The sequence below is a fragment of the Myotis brandtii genome, unplaced genomic scaffold (assembly GCF_000412655.1).
Source record: "Myotis brandtii unplaced genomic scaffold, ASM41265v1 scaffold31, whole genome shotgun sequence".
NCBI lineage: Eukaryota > Metazoa > Chordata > Mammalia > Chiroptera > Vespertilionidae > Myotis > Myotis brandtii.
In genome coordinates, this window is record NW_005361873.1 from 2,813,707 (window position 1) to 2,824,125 (window position 10,419).

A 10,419-nucleotide genomic window follows, 5' to 3' on the forward strand; every position below is an offset into this window, starting at 1 on the left:
TCATCGATGTTAACACTCTATCCCTCTCCCTTCCTTTCTGTAAAAAAACAATAAAATATATTTTTAAAAAAACAAAAAAACAAATATCATCATGGGTTGGATTGAGCTCCTGCGATTCCCAAGAAATTGAAGTAGAAAACATATGCATATACAAATAGTCATTGTACAGTAATACAGTTACAAACAGCAGTTATTTCTTCTTTCAATCTAGAGATATGATTTCAAGGGAATCTTGGGAGCGAGAAGATTTTTCTTTGAAAAAGGAGAGGATTAATCAGGAAATTCTGTCTGGAGAAGGAAGTTCCCAAATAAACTTTTAACTTAAACACATGTGAGGGCTCAGCCAGTGTGCCTCACCGTCCAGTACGTAGCTCTTTAAGTTTTTCTCTTGTTATTTTACTTTCTCCTCGATGTTTGGCTGTTGTTTGTATTTGTGTACAGCTCAGTTTGCATTCTCAGTTGCTTAGGGTGAATGACTGGGGTTCCACTTGATAATTCATCGCCTGAGTACTATGGAAGAGCAGCATTTGTCTTTGTACAGCTCCAGCAACACAGCAGTGATCTGATATTCTCACACTCTCTCAAATTGTGCAGCTGAACATACACATGTACTGGTTAGTTTAAAAAGTTCTTGTGCAAAATTAATTATAGAGATGAACTATAGTTTTAATTACATAATTACCAGCTATAATTATATCAGGTAACCACTGCTGTTTCTCCAATACAGAGAACGTTAAAGAGAAATGGAAAGCTTAGGGTATTTAATGCTTATTCAGTATAACCAGATCAGAATGAATGCTGTGTTACTATTTAAACTAACTTTGTCTCAAACAAGTAAGAACTTGGACTCTTTCTAGAGCATAATGCATATAACAGTATTGAATTTCTTTCCCACTTGCCTCGAGTACTTTCCTTTGTCCAAGAACAAATGCTTCAGATATTTGGGAGTCATTTCATAGGGCAGAGCATTATTACAGTAGGTCTGGAAAATTAGAATACTCTACATTTAAAGTTTATTCAAATATTCATATTAGCCTCATGTTAGGAAGTATAATGAAACAAAATATATATTTTTATTTTCTAAAAGTGTTAGTTTAGAGAACCAAGTTTTCTTTGGAGGATCACATTTTCAATTTTAAGTAGGAAAATGATTTTTTTTTTAAATAATGCCAGAGTGCCATTTTTTTTCTGCATGGAGAAACTAAAGAATGAGTTGATTGTTTTATTGTCTTGACCTTAAAATTTTGCCTTACTCAACCTAAAACTAGATTAATTCTGTTGTGATTGTGATTGATTTTAGATGTAGTCATGAAAACAAAACTCAAGAAATTCTCATCACTCATGGGCTTGGGTGGTTGTATGTCTCTGTAACAGATGCTTCTAGATGGGCATTACCAGAGATGTGCATTTGGCTTCATGATATCTCAATCAGTGTCAGTGGTGCATCTCTTGTATCTAGATGTGGAGAGAAAGCCAATTTGTTTCCATTGTTACTGACTTCATTCTACAGCCCCCGTCAAGTTTACTCAGGATTTTGCTGATAAGAAGGAGCAAACATTGGCATTACAAGAAAGCCCTAAAGCTTCCATTTTGTGGGCCATAGCAACAAATTATGAGTCAAATAAGCCAATAAACTTAGCATTTATGTAGCATTGTTTTCTAGGGATATGAAAATATTTCTCATAAATAGTTTACAAAATTTGGAGATGTTCATAGTTCTGAGATAACAAATCCTGTTGTTTGCATCTTTTAAGTTTTATTGGGGGCTTTAGCCCTTAGACTGGTGCTATCCAGTGAGGGACATTGTTTGGCAGCTACATGGTTTATTATTGGATGCTGTCCTTTGCATTTGGACATGTTATTGATTGCCATTACCACATGGTCCCTATTTGGAAGCCATAGCCCTTTCTGAACTGTGTATATCAATATTGTTGATTGATTTTCAACTACAGTAATGGTTTGTGTGGCTGCCTCTGTTTGAGACCTGCCTCAAATACACAATCTCCTGCTTATAAACCCTTAATGGTGATTACATCTGCTTAAGTACATCGTCTTTCAGGGCCTATGATCCCATAGTGGCCCACAGCTTTGCAACTCACTAGGCATTTGTAAGTCCTTAAAATATCTTCTGTGCTTTTTGTAGTTGCAGTTGTCTGAGCTTCAGCTGGCTATCATGGAGGCATTTCCATGTCCTCATCCTCATCCGCTTCACTTCATTCAGCTGTGTGTGGGAGGAATTTTAACCACAGAGTTCTGGCCACAGTCAAGGAACTCTCTGCTAGAGTCTCTGGTGCCACTTTGTGCCTCACAGTGACCATCTCAAAGGCTGGATGTGACATTTATGATAGGTTTACCAGTAAGTGTCACTGTCATCTGGAAGTTTACACACATGTCTGGAGCTTGGTACTGATTCTAAACGTTGTCAGTTTCTCCTTGACCTCCTCAATTCAGGAAACAAAGTACTACCTATCATGTCAAGCAGTGCATTGTCTTCCAGCCCCATACCCAGATGAAAGGTCCTGATGGTGGAGGGCTGCTTTACAGGATCATGACTGAAATCAGGTTGATAGAGATGTGCTCATTCCATGGTGAGCAAATTTCTTCCTACATGGAAACTTCAAGAAGAGCAGTCATTAGCAGAATTATTTGAGAAATAAAATAACATGAGCTACTTTCATAATTCTGAAAGATAACCTTGGGCTAATGGAATGATTTTCTTACATGTGTGGAAGTATATTATTCTGCCATAATCTGTGTCTATTTAAATTAACTATGAGCAAGTTTATGTAGAATAGATTTCTTTAACTGTTACTAAACACATGCATTCTGGTGCTTTATTTAGGCTGGGTCAGTAACAGAAGCTTGGAAAAATAAGAGTTATGGGCCTCAGCCCATCTCTAGGGATTAAGGCACAGGTGCCTAAGTCAAATTGCTCATACTGTGTGAACTGAGGACTAGGCAGGCAGTACTTGGTTATCCAGGTGAGTGAGCCATAAGGAAGCAAAGCCCAGGGCCAGGGGCAGCACTCCAGCAATGGTAGGAGTGCTGGTAAGAGAGAAAATGAAGAACAGGAATTAAAAATCATTATTTTTAAAAAATATATTTTATTGATTTTTTACAGAGAGGAAGGGAGAAAAATAGAGAGTTAGAAACATCTATGAGAGAGAAACATCGATCAGCTGCCTCCTGCACACCCCCTACTGGGGATGTGCCCGCAACCAAGGTACATGCCCTTGACTGGAATCGAACCTGGGACCCTTCAGTCCACAGGCCAATGCTCTATCCACTGAGCCAAACTGGTTAGGGCTAAAAATCATTTTTAAATACTACCTGGCTTGGTCCAGACTTGGAATAATACCAATTCTGTAAATGTGAATAAAGTAGCCCCATTCCTAAGAATGAGTGAAGGGGCGAGAGATTAAACTCAGCAAGAACACTGCCTTGTTTTAGTCATATTATCCTTTACTCTGTTTCATGTGTAAGTTGTCTTTAGTAGTTTAGAAAGTAGACTATTAATAATATTCAAACATATTTCTTCACAGTGCTAAACATATCATCAAAATAATATAATTACTTTTTGGTATTTCTATTTGGTTTAATATACCTTTGTGTTTATTGCAAATATTTTCTCTTGTAATCTCATCTTCTTGTTTTCACCCTTACTTACAGTTAAAATAACATTTAAAACTGGAGCTAATTGAATGTTTTCTTTTTATAAAAATCAAATGTGTCTTCCTCCGTTGACTTAAGCCTTCTCTCTTTTTTACAGATAAATTAATTTCCTGCCTATGTAATTTTCCCATTTTATCTCTTAAAATATGTGTCTCTCTTCAATACAGATAAACAAATGTTTGATGACTGAGCTAATGAATAAAAGGACCAATATCTCACACAGTACCTAATACATAGTAGATGCTCAATAAATGAGTTTAATAAATGGAGAATGGGAAATCATTGGCAATGGGAGTTAATTTCTCTGAAAAAATTGATTTGTAAAATAAAATAGAAGACACTTAAGGTCTTTTTGAAGACCTATGAGGTCAGATACACAGAGAAATTAAAAGACTGCCTGGCACTCTACAAATCAATTGGCTTTTCTCCAAGGAATTCTAGACATTGTCACAAGCTGCAACTTGCCAACTGCGTATTAGTCCTTCAAACACCTTCAAGTAAGGCTATAATCTCTCAAAAGTAGGTTTAGAGGGTTAGTTGCTGCTGTGTTGTGAAAATACTATAATTTTGTTAGCACAGCAGTACATGTTGATAGGTACACGTAGCAACATTGTAAAATAGCTAAGCTGTCACTGTGACTCATGATTCCTAACCAACTTTCATAATCTTTTCTTCCTAAAATTTGTTCAATGTTTTCTTAGCAACTAAATTGTATTTATATGTTATATTTTATCAACTAAAAACATTTTTCCTTAAACTTGAATAAGTAGATGATGAATTTCTGCTGTAGCAGCAGTTTTCATACTTAAGAATTAAATCACAGTACATGCTTTGCCTAGGGTTCCCCATAGTTAGGAAATAGTTATTTTAAACTAAGTGTGTTGAATCATAAATATTGATAGGTATACCATCTTACAATATAGCTTTAAATAATAATGTGATATTACAAGAATTACACAAATTTTGTTGAGAACCCATATGCCAAGCACTTTCTAGGAAAAAAAAAATCCTTGCCTTAGTGGAACTTACATTCTAGCAAGAGAAGATAGACAATAAATTAATAAATTCATTATCTAAAATGTTAGAGAGTGACAAGTACTATAGGGAAAAAAAGTATAGAAGGCTAGTATGGGAGGAGTGACAATGTAATCTTAGGTAGGATGTTCAAAGATATGGGGTGGAATGAGCCACTGTTTCAGATAATACATTGATCATCACTCTTGCAAATTTCCTTCAGAACAGCCCTCATATGTAAGGATGATGTCATTCTCCTGCCTAAAACATCAATGACTCCCTATTGCTTTAGCATAATGTGCAATGTCCTTAATTTGTTCTATGACAACCTCTGTGATCTCACCCCTGGCTCATTCGCCAGCCCCCTGCCTCTTCCTCTTGCTTTTCCTGCTTCATCCATCTGGTTTTAGTTCAGCTCCCTCTTCAATGCCAATGGCTTTTCCACTTTTTGGTCTTCCACAAGCATTTCTCTCTGCCTGTAATCATTCCCTGGACTTTGACCTCACCAACTTCCCAGGTAGCTGACCACCCTCACCTGCTAAAGTATTTCCTGTTCTTAGTTTCTAGTTGCACACCATATTTGCCTTCCTAGTCCTTATTATAATCATAAGTAAATAATCATTCTATAATTATTTGTTTATTTTCTATTTTTCCTGATAGACTTAAGTAAATTGATGATAGGGATGCCCTGTTCATTACTATATTGCCAGAGCCTGACACATGGTAAATGCTCAGTATTTGTTGAATGAATAAAGCACGCCTGAAATGGTGGGATTTATGTTGTGCTAGGGAGAGAGGATGTACCAGGTTAGGACAGTAAAATAATAATGAAAAGTTTTGTTTCCTTGAATAAACTTAATATACTATATTTTTTAAAAAACCTTTATTCTTGAAAGTATTACATAGGTCTTCCTTTTCCCCTCATTAACTTCTTCTAGCCCACTTCTGTCTCCCAACCCCCAGGCCCTCACCACCCCATTGTCTGTGCCCATGGGTTATGCATATATGCATACAAGTTCATTGGTTGATCTCTTTCCACTAAATGACCTAAATGGAAGGACAATTAAAGGCTTCAGGCAACTCTTTTAGGGTATATTCTTCTAGCAATGAATCTCCTTAGACAATGATTATAGACTAGGAAATGTAGCAATTATTTTTCTTCTCCAAACATTCCAGTTCCCCACCCTCCCCTCTTGGCCCTCTTGAAGTTGGGTGTGGCCATGTGACCTTCTTTGACTCATGAACTGAGTGGATAAAGATATGTCACTCGGGCAAGAAGCTTTAGAGTCACCACACAATTGACTACCTTTCTCTTTCTGGTTGCCTGGCAGTACTTCAGGTAGCAGCTCCTCTGAAACTTGGCTAATTTGTTTTCACAGAATTATCTAGCCTGTCCTGACTGACACATAAATATGTTTTGGGGCTCAGTTGTACAAAAAAAAAATGCAAGTACCAGATGGAAAACTGAACTCATCATTTCTCCTCCTAAACTGGTGTATCCACAAGACCACTGACCCAAAGGAAACCAGTTGTCCAAAGCAGAGCAGCTGACTAATTTCTGGATTCCTTCCTTCCCTTGCTCCGCACAGGCAACCTACCGCTTCCCTGATGAATGCCTACTGGATACTTTCCCTTTGTCACACATTTCACTTTCCATCTGTCTCTGTCTCAGGCCCTTACCATTTCTCTCCTGGACAGCCTCTCAACTCATATCCCTGTTGCCACTTTTTCTCCTCCCTCATTTATCTTCTGTGTGGTTGCTACAGTAGTTTTTCTAAAAGAGAGCTCTAATCACATTCTTCTTCTGTTTAAAATTCTGCAGGATTAAGCCCAAATCTTCAGCAGAATGTATTGAAGCAGGACATTTGAGACCCTCAGCCCCTGCCCTTCACAAACTCACTTGGATACCCATCCTCCATATGCCCACAATGTCTTACACATACTCCTGCGTTCGTGCTTTTTACAGTATATTGCCCTCTTACAGCAACCCCTTCTCAGCTCTGGGGCTACATCACATTGGGCCACAAGGATTATAGTGGCTCTTCAGGGTGGCACCTCCCCAGCCCTGCAAGTCGTTTTTACTCGCAGACAAGCGGGTAAGCTAAAGAGACGATGCACCATGCTGGCAATGGAAACAGCCAGGCACATATTTCGACTCTCTGATTTATTTTCTTCTTCTTGTAATAAGAGAAAAGATTTGTATATTCTAGTTATATTGAACATAGTCAGTCTTGAAATGTTCTTCATTGATATATATGTTTCCTATAGTAAATAACAAATCCTTTTCCTTAGTCTTTTTATCATTGGACATTGCTTTCTTCTTAGGATTTATTGCTATGGGAGCCTGAACAAAATAAAAATTTAAGTGTATCTTCATTACATTTAGTGTATCTCCATTATATTTAAGTCCTATCTATCTATATATATAAAAGGCTAGACTCTCCTGTGGGTGGTGACCAGGGTGGTTTTCACCAAAACCATATGGTAGGAGCCATAATACATATGCAAGGAGAAGTGATTCAGACCACTTTCCTCAGAAGTGTGCTTGCTGAAACTATTAGTAGGATTTTGATAATTTATGAACTCTTAGAGCCCATCAGGAACATAAGGCTGATTTTATCTTATTATTTGAAGCAATTTGATGTGTTCTTTGAAGCAGAGGGCACAATGCTCTCTTTAGAAATGGAGAGCATTAGCGTGGAGGAGAAGAATGTATAAGAAAAATCTTTTTAATGGTAAGAAACTTACAAGAATGGAATGGCAATCTCTTAGTGAAACCTCAGAGAAAAATATCAGGAGTTAGGTAGAACTAAAAGCACAATGTGGAAAACTGTCTTTCTTTTTAGTGAAGCATTTGTTAGATATATTTTAACAAGTAAAACTGAGAACTTAAAATGGGTCATCTGATGGACTAAAAGTCTCAAACTCTATATTTTAAAACATTATAAAGACTAGGTTATATATGACTAGGCGATACACCTCTCTTCTCTAGCTTGGGGTCACATTTATTTTTACTATTCAAGACATAAACATTGGTGACTCCTACTTGCCCTGACTGTTTAAAACTGCAGTCTTTTCCCCAGGATTCCTCACCTCAGATATTCCTGGGAATAGGTAGGGAATGCTTCCACATCTCTCTAACCCATCCTGGCGGCCACTTTAGAAGGGAGGAGGGGATAGGGAAAGAGAGACATCAACATGAAACACATGGATTGGTTGCCTCCCACTTGCACCCAATCAGGACCAGGGATCAAACCTGCAACCAAGGTACATACCCTTGATGAGAAATTGAACCCAAGACCCTTTGGTACACGGGCTGACACTCTAACCACTGAGCAAACCAGCCAGGGTGTTCTATTGCTATTTTTTGTAAGACTGGTACCTGTGCATGCTACACTGATTTGCTCCAACTGTAGACACATGTTTTCTCATATCCCTTCGAAGTCCCTTTGAGGTGAAGGATAATGTGGCTTACTAGGGCTTTACTGAATTTTTAGAAAATAATATCTGATGTCCAAGTGATTTACTCTGGACATTGAACCCAGTGTCAGGGCTGTAGCGCAGCCCCCTGTAGATTCCTGTGTAACTGGAAGCCAGTTCACGACTCCAGTTAAGACCAAATCTCCATGTTCCTTCACTTCAGGGCTCCACTTCTTTAGGTCCGTATTGCAGAGAAGATTTCCCTCCTTCCCTGAGACCCAGGCCCACCTATTCTTGCCCTGCTGGAATCACACTGGAAACTCCCATTCGTTTAGCAGAAGACTCAGAGGATGGGCTGACAATCAAGACTCAGATAATACAATCACAGCAGTTGATACTGTATTTCCAAAATTTTGTGTAATTCAATCTTGAGATGTGAAGGCCACTAATATTCGGTGTAAATCCATACTTTTGGAAAACAGTTCTCTAACTGCAAAGGCACAGTCTGCCTGAACAATGCAACCATTGGCATTACCCAACCGAACAAGGATTGTTCTGCAGCAACTACAGAGTTATGTGACTTCACAGTTCTCTCTAGGAACAATGGTAAGTACTCTTATGGAACTATAAGTTCCATCCTGGTGTATTTCCCAAAACAAAGGGAATTTGTTACAAAACTTAATTGATATTTCTGACCCTAGAAAATGAAATTTTCAGCAACTACAACTGGCAGTTCCTTTTCTTAAAAAAAAGAAATTCATAAAAGTAATTCTTAGGCTCCTTCCCCAGGCACCACACACTAAGTTGTAGTTAATATCCACCATGAATTCAGGTTAACATGGGGAAACATAGAATTCTTTTAAAAAGGAAAAGCTTAGAGAAATAGATTGACATTTCTAAATGTATATTTATTTTTCTTTTTGTGACAAGTTCTAGGGCAGGCCTTCCTTTCTATTTTCAGAACAGTATTGACACACATTCAAGCAAATAAAATGATGTTCTTATTCCAGGCATTTGTAAAACTATAGATCTTAATTAAGCTGCAGAGGTGATTTAAACAATTATCTAGAGCTGAAATAAGTGAAAAATGAATAGTGATTTGGTAACATTTTAAGCACAAAAGTTTTAAAATTACACATATAATACCTGTTAGAAGATATGAAAAAGTAAAAATAAGAAAAATACTTATCAATAATCCTACCTCCCAGAGATAATCACCTGTTACTTTGGTATCTTTCTTTCTAGTATGTTTTTCTAATAATTAAAAAATGGTTATGATCATATAATATCCTAATTTTCTCATGTTTAAAATGAAACCAGTTTCCTATGAATCATTAAAATGATTTATAAATATTTTGATTATCACAAAATAGTATTATTATTGAGTTTGTGGTGACCTTTTTAATTTCTGAGGTAGTTATAAGCCGTCTTTGTACAGATCAATATAGAACACATAGTTTTGTCAGAACTGAAGGTTCTATTGTAATCTGATTACCGAATCAGTCTGATTTACTATATCATGAGTAGGAGACTGGATCTTTCAAAAACCAGTTAAAGGTACAGAGCAAATGATATGGTTTGCCTTTCATTTCAAGTGGAATATGAGGTGGAACCCTTGGTTCATGTCTTTTATAGGCCAATAAAGATTATCATTAGAAGGACATCTAATGATGGGATTGCTAAATGGTTCAATCATAACTGCAATTGATCAGTTCATTGATTTCACCTAACAGTCTTTTTTTTAAGCTTCTTTTGTGGCCTAATATGTGATCTATTTTGGGAAATATTCCATGTGCATTTGAAAAAAAAAGTACTCTGCAGTTTTTGTATGAAATCTTTTATCAATGTCTATTAATGTGACAGTTGAGGGCATTATATCCTTATTAATTTTTTGTCTAGATGACCTGTCCATTGATGTGGATGGGGTGTTAATATCCTCTAATATTATTGTATTACGGTAGGTCTCTCCCTTTATGTCCTTTAATAATTGCCTTATATATTTAGATGCTCCTATGTTGGGTGCATAGATATTTACAATTGTTATATTCTCTTCTTGAATTGATCCCTTTATAATAATGTAATGTTCTTCTTTGTCTTTTTTTACATGTTTTGTTTTAAAGTTTATTTTGTCTGACATGAGTATTGCTATTCCAGCTTTCTTTTCATTTCTGTTTGCATGAAAGATCTTTTCCATCCCTTCACTTGCAGTCTATATGTGTGTTGATTTGAAGTAAGACTCTTGTAACTAGCATATAGATGGCTCATGTTTTTTAATCCATTAAGCCACCCTATGTCTTTTTTATTGGAGTATTT